At 43.8% G+C, this 25,948-nt stretch overlaps 1 protein-coding gene across 5 annotated transcripts in view; it reads right to left on the bottom strand.

Moving 5' to 3' along the window:
- Window positions 1-25,948, bottom strand: part of KCNJ4 (potassium inwardly rectifying channel subfamily J member 4) — a 461,174-nt gene that overhangs the window by 2,092 nt on the left and 433,134 nt on the right. The gene's annotated exons all lie outside the window — the stretch shown is intronic.

The following is a 25,948-nucleotide window of genomic DNA, read 5'->3' as shown; positions in this document are numbered from 1 at the left end:
ATTTACCAAAGCCATATAATATGAAGTCAAACCTAAACACTTTCAATTTGAACGCAATCAGGAAGACCCTTGCACAACATAGTTGAAGGTAAATCTAAAGGAAACTGAATAAGAAAACTTTATAATGTATGGCCAGGTTAGCTTCCCATCGACCAGTCTCCAAAGTATGAGCATTACCCTCTCAGTCATCATTCCCCAGAATATGGTAGGTGCAATAATGCCTTAAAGGAGAAGTAGCTTTTTTGGCTATACCTCTCCTCTGGATTACAGGAGTGCAGTTCGTTCTGCACTCTTGTGACCCGTTTTCAACTGACAGTGGGCTGAAAAGATCCCGACCCAGAACTCTGGACCGGCACTTGGCTCAGCCTCCCAGCTATCCCCTCCCACCCCCCCTCCCGCCCCCTTCACAGCTCAGCACTCCAGTGAGTGCGGAGGGGCAGAGAGCTGGAGACTGATAGTCCTGGCTCTCTGCTTAGAGCAGAGGGGAAAACTGAGTGATCAGCAGTGTTTCATTGTTCATTTCTCACTACTCAGATTGATGCTGCATCCACCTAGGTGAGTATGATTTTTTATTTATTTTTTTAAAAGCCATACTTCTCTTTTAATGTAAAACTAAAGGTAAAACTATTTGTTTAGCTTTGGATAGAGTAGAGAAGGATTAGAACAGTGATGGCGAACCTTGGCACCCTAGATGTTTTGGAACTACATTTCCCATGATGCTCATCTACACTGCAGAGTGCATGAGCATCATGGGAAATGTAGTCCCAAAACATCTGGGGTGCCAAGGTTCGCCATCACTGGATTAGAACATCTGTCTGCTTTTATTGCGGTCTGTGTCCCTGTTAAGGAGATTTGCTCTCTCTATTTGTCCTGTTTACTGTTATTAGGGATGAGCCCAATGTTTGAGTCGAATGGGAATTTAGAACATTATGGGGCGTTTGCGGGTATTTTAAATGCCCGCGGAACGCCCCATAATGCACTTTGAGACCGTCAATGCACTGCGAGATTGCAGTGAATTGACGGCTGCCGATTGGCCAAAGCATGCACCTGACCTGCATGCTTTGGCTAATCACAGCGCGCTCTGCTGTGAGAGCCATGATTGGCCAAAGGCAGGGTGCCTTTGGCTAATCATGGCTCAGGGGGCGAAGTCCATGCCCCGCACTGTAATGTAAGGCTGCTTGCAAAGCGGCCGTACATAGTGTAATGAATGAGAGCAGCAAAATTACATTTATAAAGGAAAAAATGTAATTTAAAACTGCTCACGGCTGTAATGAATTGCCGAATCACGGCAATATACATACAAATCATTGATAAAAAATAAATATGGCGTAGGGGTCCACCCTAAAATCCATATCAGGCTCTTCAAGTCTGGTATGGATTTTAAGGGGAACCCTGCGCCAAAATAAAAAAAAAATGGTGTGGGGTTGCCCCCCAAAATCCATCCCTGACCCTTATCCAAGCATGCAACCTGGCAGGCTGAGGAAAAAGGGGGGGATGAGAGAGCACCCCCTCTCCTGAACCTTACCAGGCCACATGCCCTCAACATAGGGAGGGTGCTTCACATGATGTCAGAAGGGGCGGGGTCACCCGGTTACGTCACCGGTTGGTCTCGCCTCAGCTAAATAACAGCTGTCATCATGAACAGGCTGCAGTCTGCGGGAAGCATCCCATGGAGGCAGAGTTTTTCAGTTTTTTTTTTTCTCAGGTCATCGGTGCTGTGATTGAAGATGAATGGACATCATGGGACACTTTTTTTTTTTTAATAAAGGAATTGTCCAAAACTGGCTCATGTCATTTTAACTTTTTTGACACTTTTTTGGTGACTGTGTAGGGGTATAATGTACCCGATACCCATTCACATAGGGGGGCCAGGATCTGGGGGCCCCCTTGTTAAAGGGGGCTTCCAGATTTCGATAAACCCCTCGCCCGCAGACCCACACAACCACTGGGCAAGGGTTGTGGGGAAGAGGCCCTTGTCCCCATCAACATGGGGACATGGAGTTTTGGGGGGGACCCCAAAGCACCCACTCCATGTTAAGGCATGTGGCCTGGTACGGTTCAGGAGGGGGGAGCTCTCTCATCCCCCTGCTTTTCCTGCGGCCTGCCAGGTTGCGTGCTCAGATAAGGGTCTGGTCATCAGAAACCATGAAATCAGGCCGAGACAGAAGTACAGTTAAATCACACTTGTTTAATAATAAAAGTAAAAAGAACAAATGTAGTCAAAACATAGCCAAAGTTCAGTAACCGGAACGGATAGTCAGCCAAGCCAAGAGTCAGGGATCAAAATTGTGGAACAGCAAGCAGGATCCGTAGCCAGAAGGGATGTCAGCAATGCTAGTCTTTGAACAGGAACGCAGGAGATAGTTTCTTTTGATGTGACCAAGGCGAAGGCAGAGCTCCTCCGGACTGGACGGCTTAAGTAGGCAGGGCTGACGAGCAGGATCATCAACAGCTGAATAACTGTGGAGAGATAGGAGCTGGCAATTAGCTGACAGCTGAGCGGCCGGCTCAGAGAAGGAAGGGCTGAGCCCAGCCCTGACACTGGTATGGATTTTGGGGGGGCCCCCACTCCATTTTTAAAGAAATTTTGGCGCGGGTTTTCCCTTAATATCCATACCAGACCTGAAGGGCCTGGTATGGATTTTGGGAGGACCCCCACACCATTTTTTTAAAATTTTGGTGCGGGGTTCCCCTTAATATCCATACCAGACCTGAAGGGCCACGTATGGATTTTGGGGGGACCCCACGCCATTTTTTTTTTTTATTCTGGCGTGGGGTTCCCCATAATATTCATACCAGATCCAAAGAGCCTGGAAATGGACTGGGGGAACCCACGCCGTTTTTTTCAATGATTTTTATCTATATTGCTGGGATCCGACAATACATTACTTCCGCGAGCAGTTTTAAATGACATTTTTTTCCTTTAGAAATGTAATTTTACTGTGGTACTGCTATAAACATGGGAAAGATGCGCTACTTTACAGGCAGACTAAGGAGACCCCCAGGCACGATATTTAAATGAATATTTCATTTTTATTGTTTCACTTTAAGCATTATTAACCACTTCACTACCCGCCTATAGTCATATGACGTCCTGGGATGGGAGCTCCCATCCTGGGTGGAGGTCATATGACGTCCTGGGATTCCCGGCCGCCTAGGGGGCGCGCGCGCGCGCCCGCCGCACTGCTCGGGACCCGGTGCGTGTGCCCGGCGGCCGTGATGTCCGCCGGGCACCCGCGATTGCCCGTTAACCGGGCCGGACCGTGGATCTGTGTGTGTAAACACACAGATCCACAGCCTGTCAGCTCTGAGGAGAGCGATCTGTGTTCCCAGAATGGAGGAACACTGATCGGTCTCCTCCCCTTGAGCGTCCCCTCCCCCTTCAGTTAGAATAATTCCCTAGGAAACATATTAACCCCTCCCCGCCCCCTAGTGGTTAACCCCTTCACTGCCTGTCACATTTACACAGTAATCAATGCAATTTTATAGCATTGATCGCTGTATAAATGTGAATGGTCCCAAAAATGTGTCAAAAGTGTCCGATGTGTCCGCCATAATGTCGCAGTCATGAAAAAAAATCGCGATCGCCGCTAAAAAAATAAATAAATATTTTTTTTTAAAAAATGCCATAAATCTATCCCGTATTTTGTAGACGCTATAACTTTTGCGCAAACCAATCAATATATGTTTATTGCGATTTTTTTTTACCAAAAATATGTAGAAGAATACGTATCGGCCAAAACTGAGGAAAAAATTTGTTTTTTAAAAAAAAAATTGGGATATTTATTATAGCAAAAAGTAAAAAATATTGTGTTTTTTTCAAAATTGTTGCTCTTCTTTTGTTTATAGCGCAAAAAATAAAAACCGCAGAGGCGATCAAATACCACCAAAAGGAAGCTCTATTTGTGGGGAAAAAAAGGACATCAATTTTTTTTGGGTACAACGTCGCACGTCCGCGCAATTGACGTTTAAAGTGCGACAGCGCTGAAAACTAAAGATTGGCCTGGGAAGGAAGGGGGTGAAGTTGCCCTGTATTGAACCAGTTAAAATCACTGCTCCTGAAAAAATGGCAGTTTTTAAAACTTTTTTGCATTGATACATGTCCCCTGGGGCAGGACCCAGGTTCTCAAACACTTTTTAATAACTTGCATATAAGCCTTTAAAATGAGCACTTTTGATTTTTCACGTTAGTGTCCATGTTCTGCTGCGAATTAAACCTGGGGGGGGGGGGTTCGGCTCATCCCTAAGGGCACTGCCACACTGGGGCAGGGGGTGTCGGCGGAAGAGCGCCGCTATTTTTAGCGGCGCTTTACCGTCGTTTTAGCAGCGCTTTTCGGCTGCTAGCGGGGTGCTTTTAACCCCCGCTAGAGGCCAATGAAGGGGTTAATAGCGCCCGCAAAGCGCCGCTGCTGAATTGCTTTGCAGGCGCTTCGGCGGAGCTGCCCATTGATTTCAATGGGCAGGGGTGCTTTAGGAGCGGTGTATACACCGCTCCTAAAGTGCTCCAAAGATGCTGTTTGCAGGACTTTTTTTAACGTAACGCAACGCACCACTCCACTGTGAAAGCACTCGGGCTTTCACTGTGGAGTGACAGGAGAGGCGCTGCACAGGCGCTTTGCAGGCACTATTTTTAGAGCTAAAATGCCTGTAAAGCGCTCCAGTGTGAAAGTAGCCCATCTGTTATCATCAAAAATAAAAATCACAAAATTTGGGTTGACACCTGAACAGTAATAGAGGGAAAATGTTCCAATTGGGACCTGGTGACACCCTGGGATTCCCTACGTTTGGACGGATTTCCTTTTACTTTCTGTTTTTGCTATGGGACAGAAAGTGAAGGGATACAATACAACACAATACAACACAGCCAAAAAAACTGACAGGGGCTATATAGCCCTCCCTTACTCTATCCAAAATGAAAAAAAGAAAGTTTTGCCTTTAGTTATATTTCAGTGTTTCTCAACTCCAGTCCTCAAGGCGCCCCAACAGGTCATGTTTTCAGGATTTCCCACAGATGATACAGCTGTGGTAATTACAAAGGCAGTGAAACTGATCAAATCGCCTGTGCAAAATAATGGAGAGCCTGAAAACATGACCTGTTGGGGTGTCTTGAGGACTAGAGTTGATAAACACGGTTCTATTTTAATGACCAGTCTTTAGTATTTACACCGTAGTCACTTGCCTTCAGAGAATATGTATCAACCCCCTAGTGGCCAGTCTCCAGTGTATGTGTTGTAAAAGAAGCACTGGAGTAAACAGTTTAGTGAAAGGGTGTATTTGCACTGCTTGGCTTCTGAAAAACAAGCTTGCGTGGCTAAGAACATATTCTCTCTGATACCTTTAGAAAAGAAAATTATGTTGGACTACAGAAATAGACTGTATGACTGTGTGATGGAAGCTTAGTAAGTTCAATCTATTATTTTTTGGAATTAGTGACCAGGTCCATTTTTCTGGATGAGAGGGTTTTGAACTGTATGGTAGAGACAGGCTAGGATTTATATTATGCTTTTTTTTCCCTGTTGAATCAGTGCCTGCATTAATACTGAACATTGGAAAATGCTGCCTACTGCGTGAGTTCATATTAACTATATAAAAACTGCCAATCTGAGCCTGTGTACCCAAGGAGATAGTGAAATCAAGGCTGCTATCATTACAGTGAATTAACCCTCAATGACCACTCTTCAATATATGAACATTATCTCTTCAGTGACCGGTCCACAGAGTATGCACCGTTACGGCTCAGTAACCATTCCACAGAATATGTGCATTCTTACCTCAGTGACCAATTCAGAGTATGCACATTAGCTCCTCCATGACTTGTCTCAAGAGTATTTGCATTTACCCTTCAGTGATCAGTCCCAAAAGCATGTGTGGTGGTAACCCGTCAGTAATATGTACATTTACCACAGTGACCTGGCTCCAGAGGGTGTGCATTAAAGTACATTTCCAGGCAAACAGCTAGTTATAAAAACATGTACGGTATATTATTGTTTTACCTGCCAAAAGATTTTAAATTTTTCTTCAGCCACTCTTGTGGTTCACAACTTCACACGTCTCCCACATTATAGCACAGCTAGAAAGATTGCTGTACTTTGTTGTTTAGCTGTACTGCATTCTGCATAGCTCCCAACTGTCCCTGATTTCGAGGGACAGTCCCTGATTTGGAACAATGTCCCTCTGTCCCTCTTTCCCCCTCATTTGTCCCTTATTCTGATCCATATAGTTGCATATTAAAATGCACTTTTTATCTTTCCCAGTACTAAACCTTTCATCCAAATTCTAAATTGCTGCATTTGTAAACTTTACCCACTAAGCCACCGCCCACCGTCATATGACGGCGGGACGAGGCTTCTGTTGTTCTGGGAGGACGTCATATGACGTCCTCACCCTCCCGAGCCACTAGGGGGCGCGTGCGCCGGCGGCGGCGCGCGTGTACCCGCTGCGTCGCTCGGGACCCGGTGCGCGTGCCCGGCGGCCGCGATGTCCGCCGGGCACCCGCGATTGCCGGGTAACAGAGCAGGAGCGTGGATCTGTGCATGTAAACACAGATCCACGTCCTGTCAGAGAGGAGAGGAGACCGATGGCGTGTCCCTTGTACATAGGGACAGCGATCGGTCACCTCCCCCAGTCAGTCCCCTCCCCCCACAGTTAGAATCACCTCCTTAGGTCATACATTAACCCCTCGAGCGCCCCCTAGTGTTAACCCCTTCCCTGCCAGTCACATTTACACAGTAATCAATGCAATTTTATAGCATTGATCGCTGTATAAATGTGAATGGTCCCAAAAATGTGTCAAAAGTGTCCGATGTGTCCGCCGCAATATCGCAGTCACAATAAAAATTGCAGATCGCCGCCATTACTAGTAAAAAATAAATAAATAATAAAAATGCTATAAATCTATCCCCTATTTTGTAGACGCTATAACTTTTGCGCAAACCAATCAATATACGCTTATCGCAATTTTTTTTTACCAAAAATATGTAGAAGAATACACTGAGGAAAAATTTGTTAAAAAAAAAAAAAAAAAAATTGGATATTTATTATAGCAAAAAGTAAAAAATATTGTGTTTTTTCAAAATTGTCCCTCTTCTTTTGTTTATAGCGCAATAAATAAAAACCGCAGAGGTGATCAAATACCACCAAAAGAAAGCTCTATTTGTGGGGAAAAAATGATAAAAATGTAATTAGGGTGCAGTGTAACATGACCGCGCAATTGTCATTCAAAGTGCGACAGCGCTGAAAACTGAAAAATGGCTTGGGCAGGAAGGGGGTGTATTGAGGTGTATTGAGGTGGTTAAAAGCCAATATAAAGGAATAGTAGTGGTAAAAAAAAGCCCTTGTGGATTTAATTAACCTTTTTTTTTGTTAATTCTCCTTTTAAGGGGGTGTGGCAGGGGGCATGTCCTATGCCTACATACATTTTGTAGTAGGTGTCCCTCATTCCCATCTCAAAATGTTGGAAGGTATGGCATTCTGTACTACTTTCCTGTCCAGTGACCAGGCTGTAGATGAAGAGGTGATATAGGAAGCTACATGACTGAAGATATGTATAGGTAATATAGGTAAAGTTGATCCAGGGAAAATCCGATTGCCTCTCGGGGATCAGGAAGGATTTTTTTCCCCTGCTGTAGTAATTGGAGCATACTTTGCTAGGGTTTTTCGCCTTCCTCTGGATCAACTGTGGGTGAAGGATTGTGTATATGGGATTGTATTTTTTTTTTGGTTGAACCAAATGGATTTGTGTCCTTTTGTAACCTGACTAACTATGTAACCTGTCTGAATGAGCAGTGTCTAGATTACAAACTTGGTTTTGCAGAGCTAAAAATCCTTTCTGAGTACTGGTGGTGTTATATTCAGAAAGCAGCAGGAGAAGTGCAGAAAGCAAAAATTCATAGAACAATTAAAGCAGAAACAGGGAGATCCTTGTACTACAATCCTCATGTACAGCTTCCTCTCTAACAAGTAGCTTAGAAGTGACATCACCAAATCTCACTCCAAATCAAGAGTCAAAGTTACAGTGCTCTAGCTCATCTCAGTCTGCAGATATATAGCTATGAGGCTTTAAGTGACACATGTACATGCCAATTCATGGCAAAGTGACAGGATCTTTGTCAAGGACCCTCCTGCATCAGGTATACTCAACTTACCAGTGCCCCTCACCTCGCCCCCCTCCTAGGGTTGCCACCTTTTCTTCAAATCAAACCTGAGCACTTTAGCGGCGCCCAGCAATTTTTTTTTAATAGTAGAAACTATACATATATTTTGCTATTAAATAACATTACTAATCATATGTCGTTAATAACAAGAGTCCCCCTTTACATCAGAGTTCACAAAGTTCCCCTTTTACATCTGAATCCACAGAGTTCCCCCTTTACATCTGAACTTGCAGAGTTCCCTTTCACTGTAAGGGTTGACTCTGCAGACTCTGATGTATGGGAGAGCTCTGGGGACTCTAAGGAATGCTCTGAAAACCCTGATTTAATGGGGAACACTGAGCACGTATGTACAGAGAGGGCTCTGCTGTAAGCGGGAACACTGTGGCCTCTGGTGTAAAGGGGAACTCTGATGTAAGGGGTGCTCTGAGAACCCTGATTTACCTTAGTGTACTCACTCAGAGGCAAGAGAGAGAAGGGGGGTGACTTCAGTCACAGACAGGGATGGATGGTGAGCTCAGTCACCCCTTGGCAGTCAGCACCTCTCATTCAGATGTATCTGAGGCTGCTAGACTTCCAATTTCTAGCCCCCACTATCCTTTTCTGAGGCACAGTGTCAGGGATTGAAGTGTGGGCAGACACAGAGGGGTAGGGGTGGGAGAAAGAGGTGCAGATCGAGCCCTCTCTCCTCTCCCATCAGTGTGGGGGTTGGGGGGGTGGGGGAATTGTTAGTTTTGTTAGTGCTGGCTTTGGGCAGTGTAAAAAAGAGTGTAACAGACACTCTCAGCTTAGCCAACTGCAACCAGCAAACCTGCTGGGAAGGCATAGTCTAGTTTGAATAATGTGTCCGGGTTTCAGGCAGTCTGAAACCCAAACACATGATTCCAAACCCGAACTGTCCAGGTAAATCCTGGAGAGGTGGCAACCCTACCCCCTCCTCTGTCATCCCCCTTCCTGTTAATCACCCCCTCTGTCAGCTCCCCCCTTCTGTCAGCCCCCCTCTTCTGTCAGCCCCCCTCCTCTCTGTCAACCCCCCTCCTCTCGGACAGCCCCCTCCTCTGTCAGGCCCACTCCTCTGTCAGCCCCCTTCCTGTCAATCACCCCCCTCTGTCAGCCCCCTTCTCTGTTAGCCCCCCTCTCTGTCAGCCACCAAGCCCCCCTCTCTTCCACCTCCCTTCTCTCTCACCCCCCTCCCTCTCAGCGCCCTTCTCTCTCTCTCTCTCAGCCCCTCACTCACCCCCTCTGACAGAGAAGAGGGGGGGCTGACAGAGGAGGGGGGGTGATAGAGGGGGGTGATTGACAGGAAGGGGGCTGACAGAGGAGAGTGATTGACAGGAAAGGGGCTGACAGCGGAGGGTGATTCACAGGAAGGTGACTAACAGGGGGGGAGCTGACAGAGAGGTGTTGGCTGAGAGAGCAGATGAAAGAGACCTCAAGAGACACACAGCGCGAGGCAGGGCTCCGGGAGCAAGCAGGCGTGATTACCCACAGTCCAGCTCTGCCTCCACACGTGACCAGCTCCGCTGGGCCAATCACAGACCCTCATGTCCGCGGCTCTGCACATGACCCGTTTGGCCAATCACAGGGCACCCGCTGCCCATTGCTGAGCTGGGCTCAGAGCGCACCGATGTTCCAGCAGTGTGTGACAGTGATAGCGGGCACAGGATGCGCCGTTATAGATGATGGAGCCGGAGCCACTGGCCACAGGACGGTTGGTATGTGTGTGTGGGTTTCCGGTGGGTGGAAACCCAGGCACATGTGTCAAAATCCGGACTATCCGTGTCAAAACCTCTCTGTCAGGCCCCCTTCTTCTGTCAGCCCCCCCTTCTCTGTCAGCCCCTCTCCTCTCTGTCAGCCACCCTCCTCTCGGTCAGCCCCCCTCCACTGTCAGGCCCCCCTCCTCTGTCATCCCCCTGTCAGCCTCCCCCTCTGTCAGGCCCCCCTCCTCTCTGTCAGGCCCCCCTCTTCTCTGTCAAGCCTACTCCTCTGTCAGCCCCCTTCCTGTCAATCACCCCTCTGTCAGCCCCCCCTCCTCTATCATTCCCCCCGTCAGCCCCCCTCCTCTCTGTCAGCCACCCTCCTCTCTGTAAAGCCCCCCTCCTCTTTCAGCCCCCTTCCTGTCAATCACCCTCCTCTGTCAGCCCCCTCCTCTGTCAGCCCCCCCTCCTCTCTGTCAGCCCTCTCTCTGTCACCCCCCTCTCTGTCAGCCACCCAGCCCCCTCTCTGTCAGATCCTCTCTCTTTCACTTCCCTTCTCTCTCACCCCCCTCCCTCTCAGCCCCCTTCTCTCTCTCAGCCCCTTGCTCACCCCCTCTCTCGCAACCACTCACCCCCACTCTCTCACCCCATCCCCCTCTCTCTCCCACCCCCCCTCACCCCCACTCTCTCACCCCACCCCTCTCACCCCACCCTCCTCTCTCTCCTGCCTCCTACTCCCTTTCTCTCACCTCCCTCACCTCCTTCTCTCTCTCACCTCCTCCTCTCACCTCCCCCTTTCTCACCTCCCTCCCCCACCTCTTTGCCTCCTCAGGGGGTGGGGGACCCATGAGGTAGGCTGTACGGGGCTCTAATAATTGCTAATAGCAACCCTGTGAGTGAGTGCACCAGTTCGGATGTATCTTGATTCCTGTATCTTGCTGATACACTTCTTCCCACGCCCCCCCACACAATGGAAGGAAGGAAAATAGCACTGCAGTAGAGGAGCTCCACCTCAAACTCCAGCTCCCACACTTCCTGGCTCGAAGCGGCTCTCGGTAAGGCAGTCTAATGGGGGTCTTTCGGGGCAGGGGCCACTGATGGGTTCCCTGATCTAATTGAGGGGAACCGATATAAGAGAAGGGGACTCTGAGCTAATGGGGGGAGTCTGTATGGAGGGGGGTGCTGACTGCTTGTGACCAATTAGATCAGCAGTCAGCACCCCCTTAGAGACCCCCCATTATATCAGCACTCCCCCCACTTAGAGACCTCTATTAGATAAGGGGAACTCTCCTTATATCAGCACCCACATTAGATCAGTGTGTCCTTATACTCTTATAGACACACTGATCGTGATCTACACCCCCCTTAGAAACGGCTGGTCTCTAAGGAAAATCGGCTATAGAGGACTGACTCTATCTAAAAAAAAACCTACAGTATATACTGTGCAATCTCCATACACATATAATACTGTATGAATAGTGGTGTAAATCCATTCCAAAATGTGCTGTGCTAATATCCAACATATCAAACTCAAAAGGAGTTTATAATTTGGATATTAGCACAACACATTTTGGAATGGATTAACACCACTATTCATACAGTATTATATGTGTGTGGAGATTGAACAATTTATGTGTTTAAATAAGATTGGAGTGTATTAATACATCATTCACAATTATTTTTTTACATATGAATTAATATAATTACAGGGCAAGGTTGTGCTACATTTTTTTTCAATTTTACTTTTTTTTTGGGTTTCTAAAGGGAGCACTGATATAAGGGGATTCTGATCTAATGGCGGTCTTCTATGGGGGCCCCCTGTATTATGGAGGGCATAACACTGACCCCTATATTATGAAGGGGGTGACACTGACCCTTGTGTTATGGGGGGATAACGCTGACCCCTGTATTACAAAGGGGGGGTGATACTGACCCCTGTATTATGACACCTAGGATTGCCACTTGTCCAGTATTCACCTGAACAGCTCAGGTTTTGAATCATGTGTCTGGGTTTCAGTCAGCCTAAAACCCAGACACGTTATTCAGACCGGACTGTGGCTCCCCAAGTAACCTAGATAGTCACACACCAATCTGTCGCCACTTGTTAACGCAAATTGGCCACACCCACTGTTTGCCACAGCGCGCTAAGCGTGCCGCATAATTGCTCTCCTCCAGGTCTTTAAAATCCTATAGTGTATACAACAAAAAATAATTGCCATGCACCGCTAAAGTGTTTGGGTTTGGCTTGAAGAAAAGGTGGCAACCCTACCGGGGAAGTAAGTTCACTGCTCCCCTGAGCGTTCGACACATTGTATTTCAGTGCCAGCTGAAGAGGCAGGAACTACATGGGTGTGCTGATACAGTGGGAATACCTGCAGTAGGGGAATGGGGTTACATCCAGACACTGTCATTTTGATGTACATTGCCACGTTTCATGCGATGACCCTTTCTCAAGCCAGCTGGCTTAACCACATAAGGACCTGAAGTTTTTACCCCCTTCCTGACCAGGCCATTTTTTGAAACATGGCACTGCGCAACTTTAACTGACAATTGCAACACTTTCTTTTGGTGGTATTTGATCACTTCTGTGGTTTTTATTTTTTGCACTATAAACAAAAGCAGAGCGACAATTTTGAAAAAGAAAAACAATATATTTTACTTTCTGCTATAAAACATACCCAATAAAAAAAAGTAAAAAATCTAATTTCTTCATCAATTTAGGCCAATATGTATTCTGCTACATATTTTTGGTAAAAAACCCCCAATAAATGTATATTGATTGGTTTGCGCAAAAGTTGTAGCATCTACAAACTATGGGATATTTTTATAGAATTTTGTATTTATTTTTTAGTAATGGCGGTGATCAGCGATTTTTAATGGGATTGCGACATTGTGGTGGACAAATCGGACACTTTTTTGGGAACCAGTGACATTATTAGAGTTATCAGTGTTAAAAATATGCACTGTCACTGCACTAATGACACTGGCAGGGAAGGGGTTAACACCAGGGGTGATCAAGGGGTTAAAGAGGTTGTAAACCTCGGGAAAAAAAAACAAACCCTGCAAGACAAAGGCATAATGAGCTAGTATGCATGGCATACTAGCTCATTATGAAATACTTACCTTAGAACGATGCCCTGGATTGGCGTCGGCCCTCTGAGTACAGTGCGGACATCTTCCACCAGAGTTACTTCCTGGATTGACCCGCGATGATGGCACTCCCGTGCATGCACATGGGAGCCGCCGGTCATGGCACGACTCCTGAAGAAACGGCACCAGCGGCCGATGACGCTGACAGCAGTGCATAAACTGAATATCTCCTAAACTGTGCAAGTTTAGGAGATATTCAAGGTACCTACAGGTAAGCCTTGTTATAGGCTTACCTGTAGGTAAAAGTGGTGTAACAGGGTTTACAACCACTTTAAGTGTGTTCCCTGGGAGTGTTTTCTAACTGTGTGGGGGGTGGACTGACTGGGACAACACAGAGATCCCTGCTCCTGCTTAGCAGGAACAGAAGATCTCTGTGTCCTAACCTGTCGGAACGGCGATCTGCCTTGTTTACATAGGCAGATCCTCGTTCTGCCTCTATGGGCAACAATTGCGTGTGGTCGGTGGGCATCGCGTCCGCCAGACCCGCTGATTCGCCCCCTCCCGTCGGCACGTGCGCGCCCACACGGGCTAGTGCACAAAACGACATACAGGTACGTCAATTCAAGCAGCCGTGCCACCTTGCCACAGTACAACTGCGGCAGGCAGTGGGCAAGTAGTTAAAGTGGAACTTTAGTAAAAAAAAAAAATGTGAACAGGCAGGATTTTTAATGCAGAAAAGACATACTATGTCTCCTCTTCATTAAAGCTTTTTACCTGTCTGTCTGCATTGTACACTAAGGTGTTTGGGTTTGGCTTGAAGAAAAGGTGGCAACCCTACCGGGGAAGTAAGTTCACTGCTCCCCTGAGCGTTCGACACATTGTATTTCAGTGCCAGCTGAAGAGGCAGGAACTACATGGGTGTGCTGATACAGTGGGAATACCTGCAGTAGGGGAATGGGATTACATCCAGACACTGTCATTTTGATGTACATTGCCACGTTTCATGCGATGACCCTTTCTCAAGCCAGCTGGCTTAACCACTTAAGGACCTGAAGTTTTTACCCCCTTCCTGACCAGGCCATTTTTTGAAACATGGCACTGCGCAACTTTAACTGACAATTGCAACACTCGCGTCCGCCAGACCCGCTGATTCGCGCCCCCCCCCCCCGTCGGCACGTGCGCGCCCACACGGGCTAGTGCACAAAACGACATACAGGTACGTCAATTCATGCAGCCGTGCCACCTTGCCACAGTACAACTGCGGCAGGCAGTGGGCAAGTAGTTAAAGTGGAACTTTAGTAAAAAAAAAAAATGTGAACAGGCAGGATTTTTAATGCAGAAAAGACATACTATGTCTCCTCTTCATTAAAGCTTTTTACCTGTCTGTCCGCATTGTACACTAAGTTGCGCACACAAAACACTGTGTACAGTTTCAGCAATGCTGAGATAAATGAACTCTCACACATGTGCGGGCGTGACGTCATCCTGGCCAATGAAAATGGCTAAAGAATGATACTGGGAAGCAGGTCAACTAAAGATGTCAGCAGCCGGCAGGAAGTTGCAGTGCTAGAAAGAATATAAGTATAGTTGCAACTTAAGAAAAAACTATTACAACTGTAATGTAGTGATGCAATGGAGAGTGCTGTGAAAGCTGAGACTTTTGATACACTGGTCGAATGAAAGACCTCTGTGCAGCTCTCACTTGGATTGATTGGATTTTTGCTATGTACCTGTGTGTGGGAGTACTCGGTTACAGCACTGTACTCTGAAGGTCCAGCACGGTATGCTGGACCCTCAGAGCGTATCCGCTGGTGACGTTACTGGCTGCATCCAGGGTGAATATTTCCTACGTAGTGCACATTTAGGAGATATTCATTTTACCTACAGGTAAGCCTTAATATAGGCTTATCTGTAGGTAAAAATCACAAAGCAGACTTTACTACTGCTTTAACCTTTTTTGCTCTCTTCCATTTTTCACCTCAGGTGACTAAACCATTATTGCGATTTTCACATTTTTTCATTTACAGCTTTGAAAGCACAGGACCTGTAGAAAAAAGTGATAGTGCTACTGAATTTTGTATGTCCCATGATAGCTCCACAAATGTTTATGAAATTAAATTGTCAATAAAAATACATTACAATCATTATTAGCTCACACAAGCACAACATAACTTTCAAACGTCTTACTAAATGTAAAAGGTAAAACTTCATTCAGTTAATAACTAACAGTTGTAAATTTTATATTTTTTGTGAAACTGAAAACTGAAGGGCCACAAGTCAGTAGTGTGTTCGGAGCCCATATAAAATGAATTTGATTCTGTGATGCAATGCACCTTAATGTGCGTGTGGTTACTCACCACAACACAGGGCAAACATCTGACCCTAGCCTAAAATTTTTCTTATATCCCAACATGTTTGAGGATAAGTAATGTGTATTCAATAGTCTTCTAAAGGGGTTGTTGCCACCATTCCTAATGCAATCCCAATGGAAAGACAAGGCCAAAAGTCCTGCTTTATATAGATCCTGTTCACACAAATGCAGTGCTGTGATGCTACCATGCATAGACTTACATAAAATGAAATTTAAATAAAGTATAGGAAAAAAAGCAAAACAAAGCAATTAATGAGATGCGTGGTAAGAACACACCACAGTACACATATAACATGTGGTTAACAGGATCTAATTTTTACAGGTGCATCATAATGTTATGTGCATGCAGGTGTAATGTATGGGTTTGTGTGGGATTGGGGGCTCCTTTAAGCAAATAAATGGGGTCTAAATAGACCTCTGATGTTTCTGCTTTGAGTGAATTGAAGACACAGAGACCTAATTTCCTCCTTTGCTTCCACTCTGCGGTGCACTAAACACAAAACTGCTCGGTACTGAGCACTGAGCACTGTGCATTACAAAAACTGAAAGAGATCACTAAACATGAAAGTCAGTGACTACCAGGAATATGGTCTCCTTACTGGTAACATAGGACAATGTGGACAGGCACTGTGGCTACAGTGACAGAAGAAAGAGGAGGAGGGCTGCATAGTAGGGTGCAACTGGCTACAAGACTTATGGATTTGACACATGACAGGACAATTGGAGACCCAACAGGCTAATGCGTTTTGAGGACTTGCCTCTTCCTCAGGTTGGCTCAGTAGCCTAGTGGATCTCCAATCGTCCTGTCACGTGCCATGATGTATCGTGGACTGGATGGTGCTGTTTTTGTTTAATGAGCTTTGATGCAATTGTCATTTTGTGAGTATAATACTTATCACCTTTACAGTAAATAAAGTTACGTTTGAAGGATAGTGCACTAGGCCGGTGCGCCCTCTATTTTGTTTTATGGTTTTAGTGTTTCTAGACTTCCCCAATCTAATGAGGTCAGCAAGGCAAGACTTATCCATGAAAGCCAGGATGGAAATATAGTCAGCTGGTACCTCTGGGCCCACTCTCAAGAGCAGGAGATTTTGTGTTTGCTATTTACTGCACCACTAGCTATATGGTGTTGGAAGAGCACAGGAATGCATTACACAGGGACACTCGCTTTAGATATGTGGAAGTGATCCACAGCTTTACTGTTGCCAGATCACTTCCACAGAGCCTGGAAGCAAGAAACGCAAGAGCCACCATGTTTACATGCCTTTCAGATGTGATTGGTGTCACATCCATTCAAAATTTTGTGAAACACCATCTGTATAAAATCTAAGGGAAATGCAGGGCTTCCGAGCCCCGACTCCAGCTTCTTCCAGCTAGCATCCAATAAGAAATTAGTAATAGATAGCCTGCATTCTGGAAAGTTCCAGTGTAAAAAAAAAAGTAGTTTAAGTTGTATTGATAAATAAGGCAAAAAACACAGCCCTTCAGGAAAAGCTACAACACCTGGGTGTAAGTTCATGACTGCTGAAACATCTATGAACCTACAGCCTTAGCAAATGCCGCGGATGTAAAGGTTTCTGAACCGAACATCCACAAGCAGTTCAGTTCCAATGAACCTCTATGTTCATGACAGGAAAAGGGTTAAGACACAGGAGTACCTGAGTAGAGGAGGTACACAGCACCTTTTCAGGGTACTGCTTAGGTACCATTAATATTTTGAAATATTTCCAATAAGACAGCAAATTTTTATTTTTGGATTTAAGTCCACTTTAAGGATAATATTTATTTCACCCTGCCCCAAACTCTTTAAGCATAGTTTTGTTACCTTAGCTGCCCCCCCGCATTTAATCGGATGTTTAACGTTTACTGGGCTAAGAGAAAAAAAATCTTACTTTAGTGAATCAACCTTTAGTGTTTTTCCATGGTAAGCAATTGGAACTCACCACTGATGTTCTTTGCAAATCATTTGTAAAAATTTTAGACATTTTCAAGTTTACTAGCAAAACCTTAAAAAGAATTGCATTTGTTGCTTTTGCTAACAAACCTTAATAAAAAGCAACTATATTGCCTGTTCTCAACACTTTTACTATACAGATGATCCAGCACAAGTGTGTCCATTTTATGATCAGTAGTAGTGTAAAAAAAAGAAAAAAAAAAAAAAAAAAGAAATTGTCCTATCCACTTTTTCTCGACTTCTGTTAACTTTTTTGTGTGGCTGTCACATTGCTAAGGCAGAATTCTCCAAGCTCCATTTCTTATGTAACACTGGATCCTATTTTTTGCTCTAAAATGCTTTATCAAGAACCATCTGTGACTGTTCCACAAACAGCATAACTCGGTTACCACGGCAACCTATGGCCCTGGTGCCGTCTAACAGGAGCTCAGGGCTGTAATTTCAGCATCAGTTGCAGGCGGGGACACGACGGGGGACCCAAATGCACCTTATTCTGTCACATCCCCCAACCTCTTGGCCCACGCACCCCTGACTCACCCCTATCCGGTTTGTGAAGACAATTTACACACCCTGGCAAAATGTCCTCTTTTTTTGCATTTATTGCATATCTTCCCCCTTGCTGGACAGACACTATTGTTATGGTGCATGTTTCCACAATATCCACACACTGCTTGTGTGTTACTTGTCCCAGTGCCGTAGGTGCCCTTTATTCCTTTGTGTGCTCTTTCTTGCCCATATCTGCTGCTGTGATTTTCTATAGCATTAATCTGAAGCTGTGTTCCTTCCAGTGCCTGCATGTCCTTTCTTGACATTTCATATGCTCTGGCAATCCTTATGGTTTCTCAAGATTTAAGTCTTCATCCTGCAGCAGCCTTTCCTGAATTTCCTTAAACTTACTGCCCATCAGAATGTGGTCTTTTATCATATCTCCAGCATCATAGAAAGCACAGTCTTTGGCAAGCAAGCGCAGCTGTGTCACCCATTCATCCACAGACTCACCTCCACACTGGTTCCTCTCATAAAACAGTTTCCTTTGCACTGTGGAGTTTCTCCTTGGGTTGCAGTATGCTTCAAACTTTGCAAACAGTACCTCTGTTTTCTTTTTGTCCTCTGCAGTGATCTCCTCCAGTGGAGTCTCTAGCTTTCATATTTAGGGGGGGCACATGGGGGGATAGGGACAAAAGTAGGGGGGCCAACCATTAAACGCAAAGGATATATAGTGGGGACGGAAAATATTCAGACCCCCTTACATTTTTCACTCTTTGTTTTATTGCAGCCATTTGCTAAAATCATTTAAGTTCATTCTTTTTTCCTCATTAATGTACACACAGCACCCCATATTGACAGAAACACACAGAATTGTTGACATTTTTGCAGATTTATTAAAAAAGAAAAACTGAAATATCACATAGTCCTAAATATTCAGACCCTTTGCTGTGACACTCATATATTTAACTCAGGTGCTGTCCATTTCTTCTGATCATCCTTGAGATGGTTCCACACCTTCATTTGAGTCCAGCTGTGTTTGATTATACTGATTGGACTTGATTAGGAAAGCCACACACCTGTCTATATAAGACCTTACAACTCACAGTACACGTCAGAGCAAATGAGAATCATGAGGTCAAAGGAACTGCCTGAAGAGCTCGGAGACAGAATTGTGGCAAGGCACAGATCTGGCCAAGGTTACAAAAAAATGTATGCTGCACTTAAGGTTCCTAAGAGCACAGTGGCCTCCATAATCCTTAAATGGAAGACTTTTGGGACGACCAGAACCCTTCCTAGAGCTGGCCGTCTGGCCAAACTGAGCTATCAGGGGAGAAGAACCTTGGTGAGAGAGGTAAAGAAGAACCCAAAGATCACTGTGGCTGAGCTCCAGACATGCAGTCGGGAGTGTCACAGCAAAGGGTCTGAATACTTAGGACCATGTGATATTTCAGTTTTTCTTTTTTAATAAATCTACAAAAATGTCAACAATTCTCTGTTTTTCTGTCAATATGGGGTGCTGTGTGTACATTAATGGAGGAAAAAAAATGAAATTGAATGATTTTAGCAAATGGCTGCAATATAACAAAGAGTGAAAAATTTAAGGGGGTTTGAATACTTTTCCGTCCCCACTGTATATATTATACATACATACACTTATACACACATACACACACACACACACATTTTTATAATTATTTTTTTTCAAGAATAGAATGCACTCCAGAGGTCTTGTTACAAATTCACGTTTGTTTTATTTGTGCAATATACAATACACTTGAGCGTCAATGTTTCAGTCCAACTACAGACTTTTATACAGATGCAAAAAAGTCCCTAGGCGTACTTCCAAGATGGAAGCAGGAGAGTCCCTTTAACATGACCCATAGCCATAGACAAAACATTATGAAGGGCCAACTATAATGAGCTAGCTTGTCCTGTAAGAAAAGCTGATTTAGCTCTACTTCCATGAAAAACTACTATGAAGGGTTGGCCCTTCATAATTTTAATTTAAGTCTATAGTTGAAATGTACGTAATAATTTAAAATCCCCTACAAAAAACACTATTAAACCACATAATGGTAAATATTGCAAAATTAAGTGCAATACCTATTTTGCTCCTAAAGGGATGCAATAATAATAATTTTTCCAGGTATGTACCAAAACATATTCAAGCTATAGTTATATAATGGAAGTGCACCCTCTCAGGTTTAATTTGAGGGTATGTACATCCAAATCAGAGGAAGGGTTTAGGAATTACAGCTCTTAAGAATAGCCATCCCAACCTTTTTTAAGGGACCAAAAGTAATTGCACAATTGAATCAAAAGCTGTATCATGGCCAGGTGTGGGCTACTCCTTCATTATTTCTTCATCAATTAAGCAGGTAAAAGGTCTGGAGTTGATTCTAAGTGTGGTATTTGCTTTTGGAATCTATTGCTGTGAACCTACATCGTGCGTTCAAAGCTATCCATGCAAGTGAAACAGGCCATTGAAAGGCTTCAAAAACTAAACAAATCCATCAGAGAGATAGCAGCAACCTTAGGAGTGGACAAATCAACAATGTGGTACATTCTGAGGAAAGAACACACTGGTGAGCTCAGCAACATAAAAAGGCCTGGACATCCATGGAAGACAACAGTGGTGGATAATGGTAGGATCCTCTCTGTGGTCACAACATCCAGACAAGTGAAGGACACTCTCTAGGAGGTGGGCATATCATTGTCAAATTCTACAATCAAGAGAAGACTTCATGAAAGCAAATACACAGGGTTCACCACAAGTTGCAAACCATTCATAAGCCTAAAGAATAGAAAGGCCAGAGTAGACTTTGCCAAAATACATCTAAAAAAAGCCAGACTAGTTGTGAAAAAGCATTCTTTGGACGTATGAAACTAAGATTAATCTGTATTACAATGACGGGAAGAAAAAAGTATGGAGAAGAGCTCATGATCCAAAGCACACAACATCATCTGTGGTCACATGGTGGAGGTAGTGTGATGGCATGGGCATGCATGGCTTCAAGTGGCCCTGAGTCATTGGTGTTTATTGATGATGTGACAGAAGACAGAAACAGCCCGATGAATTCTGCAGTGTTTAGAGATATACTGTCAGCCCTGATTTAGCCAAATGCAGCAAAGTTGATTGGACGGAGCTTCACACTACAGATGGACAATGATCCAAAACAAATTGCAAAAGTAACCCTTTTGAAGAAAAAGAAGTGGAATATTCTGCAATGGCCAAGTCAATCACCTAATCTGAACCCAACTGAGCATTTCACCTGCTGAAGGCAAAACTAAAGGCAGAAAGACCCACACAGAACTGAAGACAGCTGCAGTTAGAGCCTGGCAAAGCATCAGAAAAGAGGAAACCCAGTCTTTGGTAATGTCCATGGGTTCCAGACTTCAGGCAATAATTGCCAGTGAAGGATTCTCAACAAAATATTACAAATGAACATTTGATTTATGATTATATTCATTTGTCCAATTACATTTGAGCCCCTGAAAAAAGGGGACTGTGTATAAAAATGGTTGCAGTCCTAAAATTTGTACTTGATATTTATGTTCAACCCCTTGAATTAAAGCTGAAAGTCTACACTTTAAATTAACTTGGATTGACTCATTTTAATTTTATTCTGGTGGCATAGGGAGCCAAAAGTATGAAAAGTGTGCCTGTGTCCAAATATATATGGACCTAACTGTAAATAACATATCTTATTGCAACTATTAAAGTGCCACAGCAAAAGAAAACAAGATAATAGCCCCAGCTTTTGCTTGTTACTGCAGCTTATAGTACACTTACTAAATGAACAACAATAATTGTAACTATTTTTGTTAAAGGGACACCATAGTCACCAGAACAACTTGAGCTTAAAGTGTTACTAAACCCACAATAGTAAAATCAGTCTTTATACGCAGTAAAGCATGCTTGTTATACTCACTGTGGAACCTAAGGGGTTAAACCTCTGCATTGTGTAAAAAGGCTGTTTGATCCTGTCTTCCCTGATCCCCCCCTTCTTCCACAGTCCCAAATTCATCTCTTGATAGTACAGTCTTGGGGCAAGCTGTACATGCTCAATGTGGTGTGTATTGCTAGAGAGGTTTTTTTCCTTGGGAGGGTGCATGTGATCAGCACAGAGCCAATCAGCACTGTCCAGACAGAGGGTCAGGGGTCCTGCAGCTTTGTAGGACAGACAGAGGAGAATGAAATTAACCTGTTGGTATTCCTAACCCTATAGTGTCCCTTTTAACTATAAATATCTAACTTTCAAATATTACCAGATAAACAGACATTATAGTATAAAGCAATTATTCAATAAGGAAACAAGTGCACATAAAATAAAGTGCAATGTCACAACAAATATGCAGTGTTATCCTTTTACAGTGAACTGCAATAAAAAAAAATGTAACTTAAATTTTGTCGTTCACGCTAATATAGGCTTAAACGTGAATTATTATGGATTGATGCAAACCTGCTAACTACAAGTTCCATATTTATTTGGGATGCAAGTCTGGTCTCAATTGACAATGTGGCCAGATCTGAAAGCCTTTCCTCAGTCATTGTTGTGCGTAAGAATGATTTTATTAACTTTAGTGCACAAAAGCTTCTTTCACATGAGGCAAAATGACTGGCAAAACACAAGCTATTTTACATAGCCGATAAAGCTCAAGGAATGGAATAGAGTAAAGCTCCAGAAAGTTAGTGAACTCAAGAATTGTGTCCACCTTAATGGCATCTGATGATTTTTTTCTGTGTAGGGTTAGCATTGCCTGCTTCAGCTCAATCTCCAAGTTTTGTATGTTGCAGGAGTAGAATTTGGCCATTGGTAGCAATTTTTCAAAATTAAGAAATTAATCAGATCGAGGATTCAAAGACTGTACCTTCCATGATTTCCGGAAAATCTTTTGAAAAGCAAGATTTTAGCTCTGAAATTATTCTGTCAAGAACAACATACATGAACATTTGAATGAAATCATCTTTTTTGAGCAGTTATTGTCGATGCCCTACAGCTTCCAAAATTACGCTATTTCTTAAGTTGAGAGGAGGCCGGCGATCTCGCTTATGGGAAGGCGTTTTAGTAGAATCATAATTTGGTGCTGATATTCCACACTTGATGCTCAGTTGGATTGCTTCTGCCCAGACACTTTCTATTGCTCTAGAATTAGCAGAAGCTTCAGGTTTCCTCTCTGGGTTGCGCACTTCTTCAAGCTATTGCATAATTGTTTGCACAAGAAGGACAGCTGATGCCAAGTCAATATCTTTGGCATGTAACATGTTAGAGAGAATCTGGGTCCTTTTTAGTATGTTTTCAAAAAACACAAGTGCCAGAATGAAGCCAAAATCAATGAACTGGTGAATGGATTTTGCCTCAACTGCTCTCTTAGTATGGTTCCCTTCTGCCAAAATATTGAGAGTTTCCAACAGAGGGCCAAGCGTTTTAAGAACAGCATTGCAGGCTGCATGTTGGCATGTCCACCTTGTGTCACTTAGGCAGGCCATACATGGTCGAATTTCGAACAAATTTACTTTTCAAAATCAGAAAGTTTGTTTTTTTTTGTGATCCGATGATGCCACCATTGATTTTCGAAAGTCGGCTGACCAAGCCTTCAATTTCACCTCATGTTGCTACAGAAAATAATTTTTGTGGCCGGGAACCTTCTTTTCTCTCCGTAAATTCTCTTTTCTTATTACATTTCTCGCACGATTCTCCCATCATTGATTAGAAAATCGTTTGTGTTTCTAAAAATTTCCAACATGTCCGATTCCTCAAATTTGATTGCCGCACGAAAATAATGGTGCAAAATTCGTAGGAAAATTCTCAGATACAATTTTCGAAAGAAAATTCTTTCTAAATTCGAACCGTGTATGGCTGGCATTAATTGTTTAAGCTGGATAGCTGATTTACTTGACATTTCTTGTTGCACATTAGTAAGCACTGAGTGAACAACAGAAGTACTGCAAAACACATATAGTTTTTCGAGTTTTACACAAAGATCATTTTCTGCCTGTACATTCTTCACAGTGTCCACGATGATCAGGTTGAAGCGGTGACTCATGCAATGAATGTAAAGTGCACAAGGCACCTCCTTTTTAATGTGTCCTTGCACGCCATTAAGCCGGCCACTCATTACAGAGGCTCCATCATAACCTTGTCCAACACAATAAATTTTATCAATGCCTAGAGATGCTAGGACCTGGAATATGTATCCTGTTAGAGATTCAGCATCAAGGCTATCTGCTCGGTAGAATTGTAAGAACCGTTCATGGACCATCTGATCGTGAAAAAATCGGACTACGACACAGTTGTTCTGATTTACTTAGATCCTTTGTTTCATCTGCAATGATGGAAAAGGGACTTCCTTTAATGCTCTGTGCAATGCCTTCTCTAACAAGAGCAGCCATAATTGACAGAAGTTCATTTTGGATAGATGGATGTAGATATCTTGCATTCCTAGGTCCTGTAATTTTGTTTCTTACAACGCTGTCTTTTTCTGCACTTAAATAGAGAATTTCACATACATTTCCATGGTTGACATGATCTGAGCTGTACCGATGCTCTCCCTGGTCAATTTTAGTCTTGGCTGTTAATAACAAAACTTGGGCAATTGTTTTTATGTAATGTCTATTTTCATTGACCTCTCGTGTGTGAGCTTTAGTTAGATCTTTCATGATTGATGTATGCTGGCTTACACTCTTTTTGAAATTCTCCCATCTGACATGGGAATCCTTGTGTGAAGCAGACTTCTCATGCTGTAGTATTCCTTTACCAGTTTCTAGTGCATTTTTCCAGTTTTTTTACCCTATGTTGACAAACGGTACTTTTTTAACGTGCCCATGGAGATATTTTGATGTTGAAAAAAATCGGCACGGGAAACAGTATGCTGCATCCTGGGACACAGAATATTCCAACCATCCAAACCACTGTGGGCAGAATGACCTGAAGCGTGCTCCCATTTGTTTCTGCGGGTATTTTTTTAATACAGGCTGTCTTGGCCCTTCACTAGCACACTGGCTGATATCATCTGGTCCTTGTACTTTTGTTTTTTTCAATGCTCGCAGATGTTTGTGCACTCTGTGGCTGTTCAGCTTCACTGAATTGCTCTTCATTAAGCACTGTGTTGAATTTTGCTTTGTGAGGAGGTGCTTGTGTCTTCAACCTGCAATGAAGGTTCATCATTATCTGATATTAATTTAGCTGTGTCCTTCAACTTCCAACAGGGTGATGTCAGTAAAGTAGCAGTATAGGTGGCTGAACAGAGAGGATGGGTGTGTGCTGTTGCTGCTGAGATGGGGGAGGAGCACGATCGTGGGGCCGGACTGAGCGGATGAGGGAGGTGAAAGCCCACTGCACCCTCAGAACACCACCAGGACAGCGGATGCTCAAATCGGCAGCCGGCTTGATGTTGGAGGAGGAGGAGAGACGACAGCCTTGAGCACAGGAGCGACACACCTGAAGGACCCCCTCTTGCACCCCCCCTTGAGACTTGGAAGGAACATACAGGGGGAGAGGTGAGCAGACAGTTATGAGCTTTGTTGCGATCAGCCTATGCACTGCTAACTGAACATGAAACCTTGTTGAAGAGTGAAATTGTACATTTGCTTCCGCATTTGAAAAACCTAATTGACTGAGAAGCCTGGCATGTGTATTCCCTTGCTAGTATAGTGTCACATATAAAATATATAAAAAATATTTTCACATATAAAACACATGTAATGTGATAAATAAAACCATACAGGTAAAATATAATGCAAATAACTATAAATGATAAACCACCAAGTGCATATAAAGGTGCAATCGTGGTAGTAACTAATAAAAGTGCAACGTGCTAAAATATAAATATCAAAACACTTTCCAGTGACAAATGAGTGTATATCCCAATTAATAAATACAAATCACAAAAAACGTGAATAAATAGTGTCCATGAAATGAATAAACATCATGCTTCTTCTGATGGGTGTATAAATCACAACATGTGAAAACTGTGCTCTCCCGTGACACCCCACATGTGCTTGTGCTTGCGCTCACCTTCAGTCCTGTGACACAGTAATTAAACGGTGTCAAAATAAGCATTGGGGCCACTCCTAGGCTCACTCAGGATACAATGATGCAAAGACACTCCTCCCAGGTGAAACTGCTAGGCTCACTCAGGTTACAATGGTGCAAAAACACTCCTCTCAGGTAAAACCAAGATCCAAAATCATAGA

This window comes from Aquarana catesbeiana, linkage group LG07 (genome assembly GCF_042186555.1).
Source record: "Aquarana catesbeiana isolate 2022-GZ linkage group LG07, ASM4218655v1, whole genome shotgun sequence".
Classification (NCBI taxonomy): domain Eukaryota; kingdom Metazoa; phylum Chordata; class Amphibia; order Anura; family Ranidae; genus Aquarana; species Aquarana catesbeiana.
This window is presented reverse-complemented; position numbering and strand designations above follow the sequence as displayed.